The sequence below is a fragment of the Solanum stenotomum genome, unplaced genomic scaffold (assembly GCF_019186545.1).
Source record: "Solanum stenotomum isolate F172 unplaced genomic scaffold, ASM1918654v1 scaffold14630, whole genome shotgun sequence".
Taxonomy (NCBI): domain Eukaryota; kingdom Viridiplantae; phylum Streptophyta; class Magnoliopsida; order Solanales; family Solanaceae; genus Solanum; species Solanum stenotomum.
In genome coordinates this window covers 40,213-63,020 of record NW_026023138.1, presented here as the reverse complement: position 1 = coordinate 63,020, position 22,808 = coordinate 40,213, and the positions used below count along the sequence as shown (strand labels likewise).

General features: G+C 32.8%; 1 protein-coding gene and 1 pseudogene across 1 annotated transcript in view; both read right to left on the bottom strand.

Moving 5' to 3' along the window:
- LOC125850166 (uncharacterized) overlaps nucleotides 1-13,653 on the bottom strand; it is a 19,671-nt pseudogene extending 6,018 nt beyond the window's left edge.
- Nucleotides 1-22,808, bottom strand: part of LOC125850167 (uncharacterized) — a 79,535-nt gene that overhangs the window by 19,371 nt on the left and 37,356 nt on the right. The gene's annotated exons all lie outside the window — the stretch shown is intronic.

The following is a 22,808-nucleotide window of genomic DNA, read 5'->3' as shown; positions in this document are numbered from 1 at the left end:
GGGGCATTTCCATCAAATACATGATCTTTAAATAAACAAAGAAGACTCTGTGCTCTAAATTTCTAATGAGATCAGTAAATCAACAAATCGCCCAAACAATAATAAATCAACATGAAATGTAATTAAATACTGGTATGAAGTCACATATATAAAGATAAGTAAGTTACTGGTACCTTATGACATCCTGCTTGAATCTGATAATTTCTCTAATCATTTGCCAAAAATATGGATTCAAGACATTCTTCTTCTGTGCAAAAAAACTGGAGAATCCATTCCGGGTACCCCATTCGCAACCAAGGCCTTGGTCTAAGCTCACTGAGAATGACATGTCGGAGATCTCCATGTCAACTCCAAGGCTCTCAAAAAATTCCATCATGTTCGGATAAGTTACCTGTCAATTACACCATTTCAGCATCAACATATGTTGGTCATCTGAAAAGATGGGTTAATACAACTCTAGCTACAACCATTTCCAATTGAATGCCCAAAAGAAGAATACAAAGAGCAGATATGATCGGAATTCAATTGAACAAACAAATATACTCATAGAAACTCAAAATGATCGGATCAAAATTGAGTTCACGTTGAATATATACCTATTCAACTTTGTTTGACACGTCAATATGCATCAGAATGATAATCCCAGACCTAATGCCAACGCATATCAGCAAGTTTGATGTGTCCTACAGAATCTATAGAGCCGTGTCTTGTAAAGTCTAATGTGTTATCGATCACTCATATATCTTAGAGGCCATATATGGACATTTTAGAAAGTTTTGCCTTCCTTCTTCATTCTAGATTGCACTAGTAGAGCTTAATTTTATGATTTGCTCTAACACACATTATTGTTGTGATTCGCAGGCAATATGGTTTGTACTTGTGTGTCTGTGATGCAAAGGGCACCCACTAATCCCAGTGAGGTTGTTCCTGATGATGCTTCTGGTGGATTGCCAGTGGCTCTACGGAGTCGAGGCCGTCCCTTGAGGAACTTGACGGCTAAGAGAGTAGGAGAGCATATGCACCTCCACCCATGTCAGCTACCTACAGTTATAGTGCCACCTTCAAGTGGAATTGATAATGCAGCCAACCCTCTATAACAATATTTCACTATAACAAGCACATGTTTGTTGTAGAACCTATCTTACATGTTACATCATATTATATGTTTTCCACAACAGCACTTTGATATAGCAGCCAAAAAACATTGAAACAAACATTGTTGTTATAGAGAGATTTGACCGTATTTCATTATTCGTATTTACAATGCATGCACTTAATTTATAGCACGTTAGTGGTTATCAAATACATAAATAAGCTAAATGTTTCTATTTTAACTATCTTGATCATCGTATAGAATTACTCAAACACCCTCTAACAGTGGTTCGTGCTTACCCGATTGAAGACCATAAAACCAAGGTCAAGATCAATGTCATTCACGGTGACGGTCTTGGAATGGACACCGAGATAATTTTCCTTCTCATAAATTACAACTTCCACTCCAGATTTTGACAATTCATATGCAGAAATCAGTCCACTTATCCCTGCTCCCACCACTGCTACTTTCATTTTTTGTCACTTTGGCTTCAAAATTATAAACTGCAATAAAAATTAAAATCAGAAAAGGTAAAAGAACAAATGTTAAAAGTATTACTCCTGTATCACATGGACATGGTTAGTTTTACATTCACAAACCTTTTTGGATATTGCTGGAGTAGTTTTAAAGTTACCTGAAAATAATATTAATGGTGTCGATGATCAAATTTATAATGGTGACAAGTGTACTAAATTTGTAGGATTGATTTTACATATGGTCGCTCAACTAATAGTAATTATGTCCAAAATCAACTCTAAATTTGTATGGATATTGAAGAAAGGAAATGAAGTAATAGAGTACTAGCTATAGAGTATCCATATTTTGGTGGAAAATTTCTAGAGCTAGTTACCCCTAATTGCATGCCTAAATTACTTGCATGACAACCCCCAAGAAAGATTTATTCCGTGCATAGAAAAAAATACATTCTTATATATGACCTATTGCATTGAAAAGAGTAACTTAAAAAAATATAGAACATTTTTATACTTTTTTATAAGCATTTGGTATTCGGTATTTCTGACTCGACTAATCCAAATTTGCACTGCATATGACTCATTAGAGAGGGAACAACACTCCCTGCCAAGAATTCTCCATTTCTGAAACTTGAATCTGAGACTTCTAATTTACAGTGAAACTATCTCATCTCATATCTTTTGGTTGTCGCATTTATGCATTTCAAAATGTAGACCACATAAACTCTTGCCTAGTTTTCTTTTCCTCTTTAGTTTGCTTCCTCATACATGAAATATTAGTAGATAGCATCATGTTGAAATCCCATCATTAAAGAAACACACCTAACTTTAGAAATAATTGAGCATCTTAGTATGGCATCTATGGCTATACATTTACTCTTTTGTTTAGAAAATAAAGTCTTTTCAAGACTACATAAATTACTTTTCTCTTAGTGTTAGTGCACTATTTGAGATAGTATGTGTCGGGGTGTCCTATCCGGATGTCACAAAAATTTAGTAACGTGTTTTTCTTAAAAGACTTTCTGTGATCGATTAGAAGATGACCTCGAGCATTATTATCTTTGGGGAGGGTAGAATGTAGGCAAACCTTACAACAACAGCAACATACCCAATAAAATCCCACAAGTGACGTATAGGGAGTGTAGAATGTATGCAGACCTTATCACTACCTCGTGGAGGTAGAGAGGTTGGCTCATTATTATCTTTGTATCATTGTTGAAATACGTACAAAACAACAGTATAATCATCGTAAAGAACTCAAAATGACCCCTTAAAAGAAAATATGGTTGAATATGAGATTCTAGCTTTACAACAAAGACTCAACACTAATATGAAATCAACATTAATTATCAACTCCCTAATTGATGAGTTAATAATGATGGCCAAAAAAGTCAATCATACTAATGACAATGTTCACAGGTCTAAGACATACCCCTAATTGGCATGTGCTAAATTACTGGAATGAGAACTCCTAAGAAAGATGATTGTGTGAGTGGACGATTTTATTCCCCTCTGTATTTTAAAATTAATAATAATTATTTTAAGTCTGACTTTATAAGGAAATAGATGAAACAGTTCAAAATTTAAAATATGCATGTATTATATATTTAGAAAATACAAAGCCCATATGAAAGTCTTCTGGTTGATTAAAAGAAAATTATAAAAGTAAAAAAAAGTACATAATATTGAGTACTTCACATTAGAAAATTTCATTTCTAAAAGTTAAAAATTAAATTTTAAAAAATGCTAACATTATAACTTATTTGACTCGTTACTCAACTATTAGCATCTTTTCTAACTACCTTGCACCTAACATGTTGTACTCATATCTTTGTTCATATTCAATGTGGAACTACGGGTGGGGGCAAAAACTTTTGGCTTTTAATCTTGAAGGTTTGCTCATGGGACAAGTGGGGTAAGAGTTTATAACTACCCACTTTCAAGGTCATCGGGTGTAGGAGCTACAAGCCCATCTATGGGTTTGGCAGAACTCAAAAGCTTTGGCATAAATCTTGTATTTGTGTTTTAAAATCCACTTAAAATGTATACACAATTTATTTAGAACTCAATAAGTTCTACTTTCTAAAATGCAATATTTATAGCCTCAAAATCTTAGATCCGCCTCTATGTGCAACACCATTGATCTCCACCCTCAATAAAAGCTTATATATGTTTGTAGTCAGCACACTCTCCTTTTGGAGTCACACTATTTCTGTCTTTTTACTTCCATAATATAATCTCCTTTTAGGTTATGAATTGCACCTTCTCTATCTTGGTTTTGATATCACTTCACTTAACATGCTACTATTTTCGTCCCACATTATGTGACACTCTTTTTTTATAGGCATAATACATAAATATACCCTTTAACTTAGCCTCATTTTACATTTATGTCATCCAACTTTGAGTGTGCACAAATAGACACTTAAACTTGTATAAAGTTGAACAAATAAACACGCGTCACAATACACGTAGGACACCACGTAGGACATAAATTTCCATGTAGGATGCTATGTAGGACGTTTGTGTCTATTTGTTCAATTTTACACAAGTTTAAGTGTCTACTTGTGCACACCCAAAGTTGGAGGACATAAATGTGAAATGAGACCAAGTTAAATGGCATATTTATGTATTATGCCTTTTTTATAAGAATGACACGTTTATATATTTAGTTACAACTTAACTTTAAAATATTTAGTTTACCTTTAATGACATGTTAAGATGTTTTATAGCCACAAAAATGCCTACAAGTTTTATAGGGAATGTTGGATAACACCAACATCTTGCCTATAGCAAGGCCCATGAGGGGGTTGGCGTGGCCCGAGTCGGCGTCATGATTGAACATGGTGATTGCTTAGTGGATTTAATTAAGAAATAATGTTACGCCCTTGCTATCAGCTATAGCTATACTTTTTGGCATGATGGTAAACACTTGATCCTTACAAGTGGTATCAGAGTCAAGGTCATGGTTTCGATTCAGGTGTTGGGAGGGGGGTTGTTGGGTAACGTCAACATCCTACCAATGGAAAGGCCTGTGAGGGGGTTGGGGTGGCCCGGGTTGGAGCAACGATCGAACATGGTGGGTGGCCCGGGTCAGAGCAATGGTTGAACATGGCGCTTACTTGGTCAAGAAATAAAGTTGCGCCCTTGCTAGCGGCTATAGTTTTTGGCATGATGGTAAGCCCTTGAACTTAACAAAATACATTTTGTATTTCAATATTATTAATTGAATAACTCTTATTAGGTTATTGAAAAAAGTTAATACAACACAGTCCAAGAGAATCAAATAATTAAGCATGAGCCAATGACACATATTTGATTATGTCTTTCATGCTGTTTTAAGGAACTGATGACAGTTCCAACAAAATATTCCAAACGAAGGAACTCTAATAAGATGAAGGCACACCATTGTAAGGATCACCAAATGCTGCAACATTGCCTGGCCTTGAAAATACAATCTACGAAGTATAAGCACCACTTGAGTTGTTTTACTTCTCAAATTTGGTGAAACAATTTCAGGATTTCTTGTAAAAAGATGGAATAACTGCATGTATGTATTTACTGTTGACGACATAATTTGATAAATAAAAGTCTGTCCACTGCAACTGCTTAAGTTTATAAATGAAGTAGTTCACATAATTCTACATGACACAGACAGAGTTCGAGTTTCACCACTACCTTTCACACACACAAAAAAGCAAGAAAGCTTTTCGAATAAACATGAAGAGTGGCATGTTAAAAGTATATGCAAGTGAACAAACATATTTACATTATTTCATTCGTTGCTACCTAAGCACCATCCACATACAGCGCCTCCTACTATACACGATGATTATATGTCATCGATATAGTGAGTTTGCCCTAGAAAATATTTTCAAAGATTTCTCACCATACCTGATAATCTCCTGCTGTGCACGTTTTGAATCCAGCAGCACAGTAGTCAAAGTAGTACTCCCATGTCCTGATGAACTTATTATCAAATCCCAAAGCACAAATTTGGCTAGTGACAAAGAGTTATCAATAGTCAAGTATCAGCATTTAGAACAGATCAAGCTACAAATGATTTCAGAGAGAAACAGTTTTAACTCAGTATAGAAGGCTGTGGACTTATTTTGGTTTTGTTACCTTTTGTTTTTACAGGAAGTTTTTTCGCCAATATCTCAGTGTCTGGTAGTAATGAATTCCTATCTCTTCCGGGTGCACTACACTGCATTTATATCATTTATCAAATTCTTTTGAAAGATTGGCAAGCATGCCAGTGCGAAATTACTAAATAAACTCTTTGTTACCAGAGTCTGGATGCAACACTCATGGCTGATGTTACTTGACTTAGTGAAGGCACACATCCTCCTGGGAATATATACTCTCTCATGAAGTCTATACTCTGCCTGTGACTGTCATACCTCTTGTCTGGTATTGAAATGAACTAGGGAAAGCCCATACTTGTAAATATCAGTACAAAGAATTAAGTGCAAGACAAAAGTGAAAGAAATAGATGGGAAAAATATAACAAAGTGGAAAATGAGGATGGTTAATGAATGTCGTGTTGGAAGAAGAAAAGCCTTCCTTAGATTTTTGTGAGACAAATTATCTTAGTTCATACATTAGGAAATTAATTTAAGTATACATGTATTAATTTGTTCATGAAAATAGAGAAGAGGCAAAAGTTTAGTATTAAATCAAGGTACATGTAATTTACTAGATACTATAAAGAAGAATGCTTTCATTCACTTGTTTTCAAGAGAATTTGAGTGATTTAAGAGTGCTACCTCTCTCCTAATTTTCTAACAAAGAAACAACAAAGTGAAGACAAAAACACCAATAGATATGCACCCAAAGTTGTGGCCTAGTGGTCAATAAGGTGGGTGCAAATATTAGGTAATTTCTTCATCTTCATCAAATTTGGTTTTACCTAGAAAAAGACCATTTTAACCACATAAAGTGGCAGGGTTTATACAATTAACAAATTACCCTTAAGCCTGTCCATTTTCCAACAGCACAGAGAACTCTTGCAAGAAGCCAAAAGATAAAACAGGCTACACCTTCTTCAGTTGTTGTTACAGAATTTACTTCACAACCAGTTCTTATTTGACAGCCTCTCTTCTCCAGCTCCTCCTTAACATGCATTAGATGCTTCCATCAGATCACTCTCAATGATGATACATGCTTAACTTAACAAATCACAGAAGATAGTGAAAAATGGTAATTGCCTGAAGTTCTCCTCAGGGAAATGGTAAGAACTTTAGAAGTATCTATGAATAAAAAATCACCTTGTTTATATGTGATCGCCATCTTACAGTGAGCAATTGAGGGAGACCAAAGAGCTGTAAACAAAAAAATAAAAGCACCCTTAGGCACAAGGGCAATAAAATGAGTAAATTAAGCATTCAAATTCAGTATTTGCATGCACCACATTCAACAATTGACTATAATCAACACACAAAATGTGCTACTTGAACAGTAGATAAGAGAAAAAAACCTGCAGAAGATGGTGGTCGTGAAAGAATGAAAGAATGTAATAAGCAGAACAGCTCAGTACTCCTGCTAAGGGACAGGTCCAGATTGAAGCACATATTGCAATATGTGGGACATATATGTGTATCGTTACAGAAAGGAAACCTTGTTGAATGAACAAAAAGGCCAATACAAGTATCAAAATCAATAATAAGGACAAACAGCAGTGTCACCAGATAAGCCATCTGAAATAGCTCCGAATAGCCATGTGACTCAATAAATTCCCCTAATGTTTCCTTGCGATCAATGTCAGGGTTGTTGTCCAGTTCTTCAAGGTAACTTCAATGCAGTGAGAAACATGTTCATGACCAAATAAACTTCATTAAAGATAGCTCTTTTGCTTAACACATAAATAAAGTAAGTGCACAAAACAGAACAATTTAGTCCATTTCCATCAAACGGCTCAAACAATAACAAAAGTCACATATATATAAGGATAATAAATAAGTTATTGATACCTTATGACATCCTGCTTGAATCTGCTAATTTCTCTAATCATTTGCCAAAAATACGGATTCAATACATTCTTCTTCTGTACAAACAAACTAGCGAATCCATTTCGAGTACCCCATTAGCAACCACGGCCTTGGTCTAAGCTCACTGAGAATGACATATCAGACACCTCCATATCAACTCCAAGGCACTCAAAAAATTCGATCATGTTTGAATAAGTTACCTGTCAAATACACACCGTTTCAGCATCCACATATGTTGTTGGGGTTAAAACAACTCTAGCTACAAGCATTTCCAATTACCGCCCTAAATTCCGATCGCCTAAGTGAAATTTCACCCAAATTTTTCGAGTTGAAAGTTTTCAGCTGTGATTGAGTTGTTACAAGAACCAGCAAAAGAGTTCATTCACAATGTTAACAATGGTGGCCGGAGCTTCTCTTTTTCTCACTTCTGTCAACTTTTCGCCGAAGAGTCGCGGATTTTGTTGTTGCAGAGCAATTGAGACTGTTCGGATGTACGAATTTTAACTATTTTTACTCTCTCTGTCCCTCCGAAACTCAATTCGACTAATTTTGTAAGTTGATTATATTAAATTGATTAGATATAAGAATTTAAATATTCAAAAATTATACAAAAAGTATTATAAATTATAATTTTTTATATATCTATATGATAAAATAAATACATTATAAAATGTTAATCAGTTCTTATTATTTGATTCTTAAAAAGGAAATCATGACAACTAAAAATTGACTTTTTTTTGTATTAAATTTACTATTTAAAATGATTTTTAAAATTAATGAACTCTGAAATTCAATAGAAAATGTGCTTCTCTCGTTGTGTTGTTGTTAATGAAGAGTATATCCGCTTCAAATTAAAAGGTTATGAACATATGGATCTTTTTTATCTTTTATAATTTCAACGATTTAGATATATGTTATCGAACTTTGAGAAAAGGTTATTTATGTTTAAACATTTGGCTCATCTATATCATTTTTGTTTGAGAAAAGATTCATTCATATCATTATTTATTAACTGAAATGGCAAAGATGTCAAACTTTTAATGGATGACATAAATGAGTATTTTCTCAAAGTTTGACATAATTTGAGCTTTTCTCGCTTAAAAATGATTTAATTAATAACGTGATCGAAAATCATAATTGACCACGTGTAAAAAAATGATTTTTTAAAATTGGAACTGTTTGCAGTTAACAAATAATAACATAAATGAGTTTATTCCCAAACAAAAATGGATAAGTCAAACTTTTAACGAATGACATTGATGAGCCTTCTCTCAAAGTCTATGGTAATATATGAGTTTTTTCTCAAAGTTCAATAGCATATTTGAATCTTTTCCCTAATTTCAATAGCTAGCTATTTCTTATTAGCTAGGCACTAGTTTGATATATCATTTAGTCATAATAACGGTATAAATTTGGATATCGTATATAACATGATGATGTAGAAGTTTAAATAATAATTCAAATCATATTTTTAAATATAATTACGTTGTATAACAAGATTTTCTAAACAGAGATAGGAAAAGGGCAAAAAAAAAAATAGCCTTTAACATATTAAAAATGACTTAAATTTACCATCTTTCACTTATTGAGTCCCAATTATATTGTCCGTAGTGAAACCCAATTTTCAAATAAATTTTACTAAATTGTGCTTAGCTAAGGATTTATCCAAGTATTTAACCTTAATAATTTGTGCATAGTAAGGCATAAATCACGTGTTCTGATGAGAGGAAGTTGTACCGATGATAAGCATTCCTCACTTTCAATTCAAAAATTATAAGTTTGAATCACCAAGAAAACAAAAGGGGTGAGAGCTCCTAAATTAGGGGGGAAACACGTATTCTTAGCCAAATATCTTATTAGGCGTATTACAATACATACACTTAGATTATGAGAACTTTAGTATTTATCAAATATGCAAATAAATAGGGAAAAAATGTTTATAGTTTCTATTCCAACTCGCTTACTCTATTGAAATTAAACTAACATTTTCTTTCGTACCGAACACAACCTGTATATATACTTACTCGATTGAAGACCATAAATTCAAGATCAAGATTGACGCCATCGACGGTGACGGTGTTAGCATGGCTCCCACCACTGCTACTTTCATTTTTATAACTTTATACTATATATAATTGACTTCAACTTTACAACTGGAATAACAATTAAGATTAGAAATATTGCTGGAGTTTTGAATTAAATTGAATGAAAACACTGGTGTTGAGGATTAAATAATTTATAATGGTGACAAGCTTACTAAATTTGTAAGCATATTGAAGAAAGGAAATCATGAAGTGATCGATCATAGAGTAATACTACTCCCATTGATCGGACGACTTTATTTGTCACATTTTTAATTATTTGAAATGTTAATCTATCTTTAACAAGTATTATTTTTTAGTCTTTCTTTAATAAATAAAAAGAGAGTTAATCTAAACAATCACTTAGAATATGTGTATGTGCTTTTCACCTAGATTTATTATGTTAATTAGAGCTTGATTGACATTGTTGTTGGAAGGCCAAAAACACCTTCTTCTTCTTCTTCTTCTTTTTTTGAAAAATAAGGCGTTTGACAAATCAATAAAACTACTTTTGAGTGGATCAGAAGCAATTTTTCTATTGTTGGGAACAGAAAATTATTTTTTTTCAAGATCAAAATATCCCTATCATATATACAAATTTATCAATATATCCCTTATATTTATTTATTTATTTTTGTGATGGGTTTAATTTGTGAAATAATTTTAAATTTATTTTGCTTGATATTTTTAATTATATTTAAATCATCATATTAATATTGTATCAATATTTAATTTTTTTATTCATCTATGTGTAATATTGATTGAAAATTTGAATATGTGCATTTTAATTTAATAAAAAAATAAAAATTTAATTAAAAATTTTACAATAAATATTTAAAATAATTTCTGTATCTGATTTCTTAAAATGTCTACTCTTTAGATCATTTATTTTTAGTAAAGTAAAGTAGTTCGAAAGAAGTAGCTATAGAATTTCCTTTTAATATTTTGTGGAAAATTTGTAAAGCTATATATTAGGGAGGGTACTATATATGTCCATCCCCTAATTGGCATGACTTAATTACTTGCATGACAACTCCCTAGATAGATCATTTGCTAATTTGCTTATGAATAATTCACCTATTTTTATATCTAAAATATCAATGAGTAGAATCAATTTTGCCTAACCACTTGAATGTAGGTGTTATTTGCAACTGGTAATTACTCCCTCCATTCCTTTTTATATGTCACCTTTTTAGATTTTACTTGTATTAAGAAAGTAAGTAAGTTACAATTCGAACCTTATTTAATATTTTTTTAGTCAACGTTTCAATAAATGATAAATAAATTCATCTTTTATTTTTAAGAAATTTTCTTTTTCAAAATTAGATTTTATAGAGTAATGCAATGGTGAGAGTAATTAATCAGTATATGAAGTAATTACAATGACTATTAATTACTTATTAGTTTTCCTAGGTTGATCAAATATCTATTTTCAAAACTAATTAACTATCAAAAGTATAATAATTTTCTTATTGTAATTTATGCATTGATTTTATAAAATGACAAGTATTATGAACCAATTATTTATAATAAGGATGATATATAAAAAGAAACGTATAGAGTAACAATTTCGACCAAAAGGGGGGGGGGGGGGGGGGGGGGGGATGAGTTAAGAATGAGTTGGTTCATACTAATTAATTCCTTCGTTCCACATAAAAAAATTATAAATAAAAAATATTTTATTTATTAATTTATCCTTAAATAAAATATCTGGCTAAAGTACTCAAATGTCTGGCTAAATTATATCTATTTTGAGAAAACTTATTTAATGAAAGTATATTTAGATAGTATATACCTAAAAAAAATGATGAGTTAAGAATGAGTTGGTTCATACTAATTAATTCCTTCGTTCCACATTAGTTGTTACATTTTCTTTTTATACGTTTAAAAAAAATATATAAATAAAAAATATTTTATTTATTAATTTATCCTTAACTCTTTTAAATGAAACTAATATTGTTTACCTTCAAAAACAATTAAATTTAACTACTCAAATGTCTGGCTACATTATATCTATTTTGAGAAAACGTATTTAATGAAAGTAGATTTAGATAGTATATACCTAAAAAAAATTGGAACGGCTCCCCTCCATCACCCCTTCCCTCCATTTCGTCAAGTGCACGTCTAGATTAGAGACATGTGTCATATTTAAAGTTTAAAGGTCAAGATTATATCATATGAATAAATATCATAACCATAGTTAAGTCAACTAATTTTAAAAAATTACTCTCCACATTTGGTAAGAATTACAATATATTCCATATAAAATTTGATATTTATTAATATCTTTAATTTCATCTTATATTTTTAATTTATAATTTAATATTTACATACAAAATTATAATATGAAATTAATGATTATAACTCAAAAGCCATTCAATTATTGATATTTTACTTAGAAAGTCACTCAACTATTGACTTTTCACTTAAAAATCACCCAATCAATTTAAATATTTTTTTTTCATTAAATTTTGTTGAAATCTAATTTTATTTTAAACTATTTTTATAAGAAATAAGAAGATATCTATTTTATTTATCTTACTAATCCACTCCAATTATTTAATTATATATATATTTTTTTAAAACGTACTATAGCAATAGACAAAAAAAAATCATTTTCCATTCTAGCAAATGTTTAGTAGAATTAAATAAGCTGAAAAATGATCCCAAAAAAAAAGGAGAACATTGGAATTGATCAGAAGTAATTAAAAGAACGAAGAATAGCAATCTTTTATTATTTAAAAATAATTGGTTTAAAAATAAAAATTTACAATTTAATATTTAAATACAAAAATATAATATGAAATTAGTGATATTAATAAATATCAAATTTTGTATAGAATATATTGTAATCCTTATCAAATTTGGAGAGTAATTTTCTAAAATTAGTTGACTTAACTATGGCTATGATATTTGTTCATATAATATAATCTTAACCTTTAAATTTTAAATATGACACATGTCTCTAATCTAGACGTGCACTTGACGAAATGGAGGGAAGGGGTAATGGAGGGGAGCCGGATCCAAAAAATTCATGGTCAAGACTGTAACCATTCGTCAAGTATGTACTTTTATATGTTCTAGAAAAGAAATATGAATCGTCAAAATTAAAAATAATTTAATAAAATAAGATAAAACATACTGATTTATTTTCTTTACTATTTTTAAAAAAATATTAAGACTGTGATCCCCTACCTCATTTTCCCTTAGACCTACCCTCATATTTAATAAAAATAAATAAAATGTTTATAGGTCCATCCTCTAATTGGAATGAGCTAAATTCTTGGATGGGAACTCGATCTTAAGAAGGATTAATCTCGTATCAAAAATAGATATTTTATTTTTCTTTTTAATGAAAAAAATAGATAATTTTATTATGTTTTTTTTTTCTTCTTTCTAGCCTTAATATTAAATAATTATATAAAGTAGTAAGTCAAGTTCAAAGTTCCAAAGTATAATTAATAAGATGAGTTTAGTTAAATACATATCTAATAAAAGTTTTTCTAAGAGATATGTCAAGTCAAGTAATATGAAATTGAAGTAGTACATAATGTCGAGTACTTTACGTTTCAAAAATTCATTTCTAAGTGGAGAGCTATTTTTTACCAATAAAGTAAAGTTTCAGTTAACCAATTAACTGTACTATTAAGATTAACAGAGACGTATCCAAAATTTCAAGAGAATAAGTGTACTATTACGAAAAAGTGGATCAAAGATATAAATTTGACGGATTTTACCTTTAGATTCTTATCATTGAAGCTGTTAAACTTTTAAAATTAATTCTTATATATTCAAATAATAGTTATATATGTGAGTTATATTTTTTAAAATGCGATATTTATAACCTCAAAACCTTAGCTCCTCCTCCGCGTGCAACACTATTGATCTCCACCCTCAAGAAAAGTTTATGTTAGTAAATTGTAATCAACATACTCTCCTTTAGGAGTCACAATTTTTCTTCCCATAATATACTCTCCTTTTAGATTATGAAGCTCCTCCTCTATCTTGGTTTTCATATCACTTCACTTAACATGTTAATCCCTTTGTCTCATTTTATGCGTCACTCTTTTTTTATTAGTCAATCTCAAGAATGATACATTTATATGTTTAGTAACAATTGAACTGATTTATTTGCAAAGACAAAGTTACGATATATAATCCAATTAAAGGAACTCTAATAAGCTGAAGGCATGGTAACATTGTAAGGATCACCAAATGTTGCAACATTGCCTGGCCTTGAAAATACAACCTACAAAGGTAAGAAGCACCACTTGATCAGTTGTTTACTTCTCAAATTTGGTGAAACAGTTTCAACATTCATAGTAAAAAAAATGGAATATACCTGATAATCTCCTAGTGTGCGTGTTTTGAATCCAGCAGCACAGTAGTCAAAGTAGTACTCCCATGTCCTGATGAACTTGTCATCAAATCCCAAAGCTTGAATTTGGCTAGTGACAATGTTATTGATAGTCAAGTATCAGCAGTTAGAACTGATCAAGCTACAAATGATTCATGAAGAAATCGAGTTTACTCATCATAGAAGGCTAGCTGTGGACTTATATTGGCTTTGTTACCTTTTGTTATTCAGGAAGTTTTTTCGCCAACATCTCAGTGTTTGATAGTAATGAACTCCTATATCTTCCAGGTGCACTACACTGCATTTTTATCATATATCAAACACTTCTGAAAGATTGACAAGCACGTATGCTAGTGCAAAATCACAAAATCAAGTACTCTTTGTTACCATAGTCTGGATGTAGAAGCCATGGCTGATGTTACTCGACTTAATGCAGGCAAGCATCCACCTGGGAATATATACTCGTTTATGAAGCCTGCGCTGTGCCTGTATTCGTCATACATCGGGTCTGGCATTGAAACGAACTAAAGAAAGCCAGCACTTGTAGAAATCAGTACAAAGGAACAAGTGCAAGAAATGATATTATCTTAGTTCTTGTATTAGCAAGAGAATTTGAGTGATTTGAGAGTGCTCCTTCTCTCTTAATTTTCTAACAATTGAGCGAAAAAAGTGAACAAAGATTAAACTTTGATTCATTACCTGCAGAACTAGAAGCCCATCTTCTGTCAATGCTGACTCACAACAACTAAAGAATTCCCCTATGAACTCATGACCAACATGTTCTAACACCTCGCTGAAAATGATTATTAGTACAATTATAACACTGGCTCGACATGTAATGTGTAATACAATATGTACAAATGTTGATGGATAAAAGCTCACCATACTATAATCCTGTCATATTTGTCCTGATTTGGCATTTGGCGATAGTCACATAGGACAAGTGTAATTTGATCCTGTGGAAAAATTCACTGAATTGAAATAATAATCGATACACTAGCTCTAAAATTACCCAAATTTGGCTTCAAGTCTTAAGCAGATCAGATTGTCTCCTTGCTAATCGTATGTTAGCATGTTCAGGAGCTCTTTATAATTTGCCTCAGTTTATAGCAATTGTACTGTCATACAAGCTTCATAGACATTGTAAGCAATATACCTGAAGACCCGCTTGCTCAACTCTCAATTGTGCATACTCCAGTTGCTGCTCGGAGAGTGTTATACCAGTATATTTACATCCTGTTTGCTTGACAACTTCCACGGCAAAACCTCCCCATCCAAATCCAATCTCTAAAATGTGATGTTCTTTGCTAATTTTTGCCTAAATAGAATAGAAGCAGAATCAAATTTATGTAGAAATTGGTGACGACTTTTACTTAGTTGATGACTTACCTTTTCAATGAGAACAAACATCTTTCTCATCTGTGCAACTTTAAGATCTTCATCCTCACTCTACAAAAAATAAAAAAGAAAATTGGATAACCATGGAATGAGATTAGAGAACAGGACGGAAACGTGGTGAAACATAAATAAGAAAAAAGTGGCAAGCATTTAAAAGTTTGAGAGATAACCTTGAATATTGCACATGAGTATGTCATTGTCTCATCCAGAAAGAGTGAGAAGAGTTCATTACTCTGGAAAAACCAATTAACACCACAATGCTTAACATATATTCAATGTAAGCCCATTTTACAAAATAGCAACTGGAAAAATATGGCCAGGATTTAGTACTTCAATTACCAGGTCATAATGACGAGAGATATTCCAACGAGCCTGAGTAAGGGTGTTTCGATTTGAAACATGTCAAAAGAAATATTTTGCAGATGACAGTGCTGCTGTAAAATGCAGTGGTGTCCACCAGCCTCCAGATCTACACGAAGTGATGACCAACTTTAACATATGAACAGAAGTTTGTGTTTCTTGATCTCAGTCAGTAAACTATTTTACCTCTTGGCAGATTCTTTCAAATCTCTGTTGGCAATAAATATCTGCAAAAAAACAATGAAGCTAAGAACCCGACAAAAACTATTCACAAATATATCGAGTCATTCCTCACCATGATAAGATTAAGAAGACCTTCATGCTTATCAACGAAAGAGAAATCCCCATGAATAAAGGCATCAGCAAGGCCTATGTCAGCTTGAGTTGCAACCTGTAAGATGTTACAGAATTTATCAAAATTGAGAAACTTTTCATAATTGTTTTGGGTGTAATTTTTTGAGAAATTCCAATTTACCTTCCAGTAAAACTGCATACTATGAACTCTAAGAGAAATTTTCAGTGAGCATTTACTCTCTATGCCTTGGAAGGTGAAAATTGTACCTCCTTCTTCCAACAAGCTATATACCAAAACATATAACGATACTATCCAGATATCTTTAATTATCAGAAAAGAAACTCAAAAATCTCCGAGCAATAAATTACTATCATCACTCACATTATGCATCCTGTTTGAATGTAACTTTTGAAAAATCTAGTAACAACGAGGAGTGCTCCAGTTTCAGGCCAGGTTGGTGCCATATGCTTAGGGTTATCTAAAATACCAGAATTCCTTCTAAGCATGCCATCTGCAGCAACCACACCCGCCTGAGGATTACCAAAAGGTAGACAATCATCCAAATGAGACCAGAGGAGCAACAAAAGCTGGAAATCTATTGAGCATAAGGTGATATTCCAAATTGTTTTCAGAGTAAAGTGATATTTAAAGTTAAATCTGTTGAGCTTTTATTAGCAGTAGCACTACCTTTAGTCCATTCGCATGGAAGCCATATCCTGAAAGTATTGAAACAAAAATAAGCAGTGAAACACAAGGCGGAAAATAAAGTTTGTACACTAAAAGAAAGCTAAGACTAAAATCAGAACAACTCAAGCTACAAGTGTTACCAGTAGGTTTCCTTTAACCTTATGTGGAAGCAAGGCAATGACTAAACCTATACACTAGCTAGGCTGTTGTGATCAGTTGCTTGAATCAAGTTAAAATGGAAAGAATGAAGAGTCAGAAATGAATGAAGCATTCTTTGAAAAAAGAGTAAATAGAAACGTAGTCATTTCATCTGTGAAGAGTCAGAATAATCTCTTAACAGATTCAAACTTATAAACTGCAATTTCCAGGACTAATGTAGAGAACTATAAAAAGTCTAGAGAAAGACACTTTATTGTTTCATACTGTGGGTTCTGCAAATAATTTAAATGACAATAGTAAGTGGTGCAAATTGCAAAATCCTTCAAGTTGCAGTTAAAGGAACTGGTTCTGTAAATTCAACATAGTTGAAGTCTAATAGCTGACTATGCACGATAGCAGGTTACAAAGGAACATTTATCTTGAAACAACTCTCCATAAAAAGAGATCTATACCTTGATATCCTCCACAAAACCATATTCCTCTCTTCCCTTGGATTTGATGTAGCTCACATGAAGCTTTTGATGCAGCAACTGATGGGACTGGGTAGCGTGTTGTCCACTTAAGCAATGTATGCTCTGGTGAGTGAGGAGGATCAACCGTTACTAGATAAGGCAGCTTTGAGTCACCAAGATTCTGTAAATTTAGATAGCTCATAAATTAAGAGAGCAGTTACAAGAGAAAAGACTCTCCACTGAAGAGCATTATCTTCTACTTTCTATAGAATGTCCTAAAAATCACTGGATAACACACCTGGATTATATTGAGCCAATATGTCACACATCCTCTATTATTCATGGTTCCAAGAAAGTTACAAGCACTCCATGTTGTCGGGTTGTGAGGCAGGAATGTTTTGTCACAATGAAGGAAAACATCACTGTCACAGAGGAAGAGAAAATGATTTTTCCTTTTAACATCACAAATCTTGTTAAGACTATGGTATAATCCACCAACTCCCTTCTTTTCAACCATTCAGCAAGATAAGTCGTGCTTGTGGGTAGAATTCTATAAGGTGAAATGACCAAGTATATTAATCTTTGCCTCCAGTACAATTTTCATATTAGCTCAGAAATCTGGTAGCTGGTTGTATCTGTTAATTGACTAAAACCAGCCACCATTTAAACATGCATTTAATTTGCACTTCACCGCACCACTAACAGAGAATACAAATATAAAAGTAAATTAAAGAGGAAGATAAACAACATAAGTGACGTCAGTATATGGATAAAAATCCAAAAATATAAAAGTAGATTAAAGAGGAACGAAAGCCAAGGTATTCAAATAAAGGAGATGAAAGTACCTATCGACATAATGGAAAGCACCCAGTATTCTTGTTTCATCGCATGTTGCCTCTTTGCCTAACATTTTCAGAGTACTTGGAGCATCTGCAGCCATGATGCATCCATCAAATACTTCTTTGTCATCATCATTGCAAGCAATGGTACAACCTGCAAGGGTTCTTTAGTTTACAGTAGAATCATGAGTAGTTTGTAGCTATGTGATGGTAGCAGAAGAAGCTGATTGAAGCCTTTTCCTTTGATAAGCACGACTCTATCTAGACCACTATCACTTGAAAAGAATATCATCAAATGAATATAAACTAAGAAACACATGTTCTTATACAAATCAACAAGCTAGAAGCCAAGATTAGACAACATAATGTCTTTTGATCTTCAGTCAAATCCACTAATGTCTCAAGGTTAGCCTTCACCCCTCCCCCCCCCTCCCCCCAACTGTGAGGTCCATCCCATGTTTCGTACATTAGTCAATTTTTGCTACTCAATTGCTACAAGCAATTGTTAAAAAGGAATAGTGACAACAAACGTGAATTGAAAATAAAAGATTTGGTGGTTGGCAAATTGGTAAGATTTGCAACCTACCTTTGAAATTTGTTACATTTGTCTATGTCATTAGTGACATAGGCATGATTTTCTCCTCCTATAAATAAAGCATTTTTGCTCATTTGTAGAATACACCAAGTTAGAGAGAAAAAATACATTTTGAGAGCAAAGTGAGGTATTTCATAGACTATACAAGAAAAATAGTCTGTGAAAAAAAATAGAATGTGAACGATAGTTTAGTAAGGTGGAAACCAAAAGAGTGTTATTCCTTTTGAGTGTGTAGTATTCACTTTGAGTATTGTATTCGTGACTACAGTGTAAAATTCCTTACTATAGTGATATCAGTTGTTCCTCTTGGCCCGTGGTTTTTCTCTTATTAAAAAGGGTTTCCACGTAAAATTCTTGGTGTCATTATTTTCCCATTTTATTTCCATCACTTTTACCATATATATTTTTGTGCTTGTCCGCGTTTTTTCCCAACACCAACCCCAACCCCAACATCCTCATCCTTTATACTTGTAACAAAATACGAAAGTACGGTCGTAAAATAGGAAAATGAATGTTGTATATTAGGAATCCCATCAAAGAAACAACAAAGTAAAGACAAAAAGCTATGGCCTAGTAGTCAGTGAGGTGGGTGCAAATATTAGGTGATTTCTTCCAATCTTCATCAATTTTGATTTTACCTTGGCAAAGGAACATTTTAACCACATAAAGTGACAGGGTTTATACAATTAATGAATTGCCCTTAAGCCTATCCGTTTTCCAACAGATATATTCCCCATCTACTATTATGAAAAAATAAATAGCACAGCGAACTCTTGCAAGAGGTCAAAACATATAATCAAGCTAAACCTTCTTCATTTGTTGTTACGGAATTTACTTCACAACCAGTTCTTATTTGGCAGCCTCTCTTTTCCAGCTCCTCCTTAACCTGCGATACCGTCATCAAATCACTCTCAAGGATGATACATGCTTAACTTGACAAATCATAGATAAATACTGAAATTAAAATTGGTAATTGCCTGAAGTTCTCCTCAAGGAAAGAGTAACAACTTTGAAGTATCTATTAATGAAAAATCACCTTGTTTATATGTAACCGACATCTAACAGTGAGCAATTGAGGGAGACCAAAGAGCTGTAAAGAAAGAAACAAAAGCACCCTTAGGCATAAGGACAATAAAATGAGTATATGTAAGGATTCAAATTCAGTATCTTGCATGCAACACATTCAACAATTGGCTATAATCAACACACAGTGCGCTATTTGAACAATAGACAAGAGGAAAAAAACCTGCAGAAGATTGTGGTCATGGCAGAATGTAAGAATGTGATACGCAGAAAATCCCAGTACTCCTGCTAAGGGACAGGTCCAGATTGAAGCACATATTGGAATCTGTGGAACATATTATCGTTATAGCAAGGACACATTGTTGAATGAACAAAAAGGCCAATACAAGTGTCAAAATCAATAACAATGGCAAACAACATTGTCACCAGATAAGCCTTCTGAAATAGCTCCGAATAATCATGTGACTTAATAAATTGCCCCAATGTTTCATCACGATCAATGTCAGGATTGGTGTCCAGTTCTTCAAGGTAACTGCAATGCAGGCAAAAACGTATTCTAGACGAAATAAACTTCATTTAAGATAGCTCTTCCCTTGACATATTATTAAAGATAGCATATAAAACAGACAATTAAGTCCATTTCCATCAAATGCATGATCTTCAAATGAACAGAGAAAACTCTGTGCTCTAAATTTCTAATGAGATCAGTAAATAAGAACTGGTTGTCGAACAATAACAGATACTGATAAGAAGTCACATATGTAAAGCTAAAAAAGTTATTGGAACCTTGTGACATCCTGCTTGAATCTGCTAATTTCTCTAATCATTTGCCAAAAATATGGATTCAAGACATTCTTCTTCTGTGCAAACAAACTAGAGAATCCATTCCGGGTACCCCATTCGCAACCACGACCTTGGTCTAAGCTCACTGAAAATGACATTTCAGAGATCTCCTTATCAACTCCAAGGAAGTTGAAAAATTCCATCATGTTTGGATAAGTTACCTGTCAATTAAAAGCACACGCGGTAGCTAGTTAAGTTTGCATGGCTAACTGGCAAATATCTAATTATGTGACATACAATGCATGCACTAATTGATGAGTACTTTAGCATCAGTCAAATGTGTAAGTAAATCAAAAGTAAAACCAATTTAATCATCTTATAATTTCACTCGAACATCCTCTAACCGCACTTACCCGATTGAAGACCATAAAACCAAGGTCAAGATCGACGCCATCGACGGTGATAGTATGGCTGCTGAGATAATCCTCCTTCTCATAAACCACAACTTCCACATCAGATTTTACCAATTCATATGCAGAAACCAGTCCACTTATCCCTGCTCCCACCACTGCTACTTTCATGTTAACAACTGCAATAACAATAAAAATTAGAAGAGATAAAAGGATATATGTTACATATTACATTGTCATGAGTTAGACATAGACAAAACCTTTTTAGATATTGTTGGAGTTTTAAAAGATGAATGAAATATATACTGGTGTTGATGATTAAATTTATAATGGTAAAAAAAGCACATAGCTCACGAAGAAATAAAGGAAATGAAGTGATACAGTACTAGCTATAGCCTATAGTCTCCTTCAATAATTTTGTGGAAAATACTTGAGAGCTATTTCAGAGAATGTATAGCTATGGGTCCATCCCCTAACTGGCATGTGCTAAATACTTGAATGAGAACTCCGAAGAAAGATCAATTGCATATGTTAGAGGATATTATTTGGGTAATATCAGTACGCTAAGTAAATGAGTCTACAAGCATTTTAAAACTCTTTGAATAGAGTTTAGAAAGTGGTAAACAATGAAATTTTGATTATTTATTAGCTCTTTCAATTTTCAAATATGTGAATCATGCTTCAACAACCTTAGTATGATCATCCATCTGTCTGAGGATTGAAGGCAGTGATCTTTCATAGTCTGATCAAGCTGCACTGAATCACATGTGTAACACCCTGTACTTTCGGGCTAAGATTTGACTCATTTAAGGTGGATAATTCAATCCGAATTCGGAGGATTAACTAGTTTTGGAACACTTTCTAAAACTTGATTAACAGTGCAAAAAGTAGTTATTTGCCCATTTCTCCCTGTTACAATTTCTTATCAACGAAACACAAAAGATGCGAAGACTAATATTCTGGCATATTTTATCTTCATTCCTTCCAACTAAACCATATCTTTGTTTCTTTCCATGAGCTTAATAATAGTTGAATAGAATCAAATTTCAACCAGCTCAAATCTCTCCTTTCTGTATGTCAATAATAGTTAAGTCCTTGAATAACTTTAATAGGTAATATTAAAAAAATGTTAACAATACATTACAAGAGAATCACATAATTCAGCATGAGCCAATGACACGTATGTCTTCATTAGGTCTTTCATACTGTTTTAAGGAACAACTTATTTGCGAAGACAAAGTTCCAACATAATATTCCAAACAAAGAAACTCACATTGTGCTTTCTATTTGAATGTAACTTTTGAAAAATCTAGTAACAATGAGGCGTGCTCCAGTTTCAGGTCAGGTCCGAATGCTTGGGGTTGTACAGAATACTATAATTTCTTCTAAGCATCCCATCTGCAGCAATTACCCCCGCCTAAGGAGGAGCAAAGATGCCACAGTCATCCACAAAAGCTGCAAAAGACTCTAAACTGTTTTCAGAGTAAAGTGGTACTTAAATGTTAAAATCTTTATTAGCAGAAGTGGTACTACCTTTAGTCCACTTTCATGGAAGCCATAGCCTGAAAGTATTGCAATAAATACATATTTATAAGCAGTTAAACAGAAAGAGAAAAATAAAGTCTGAACACTACAAGTGTTACAGATAGCTTTCCTTAAACCTTATTCCAAGAAAAGGTAAGGAATAAAACAAGACACTAGGTTATTGTGCTGAGTCACTGGCATAAAAAAAGCTGAATGAAGATCTCTTTAGCAAAGACAGATTGATGACTAGTTTAGTCCCCTCAATAAGATGGCCCAGGGCTATGTCATC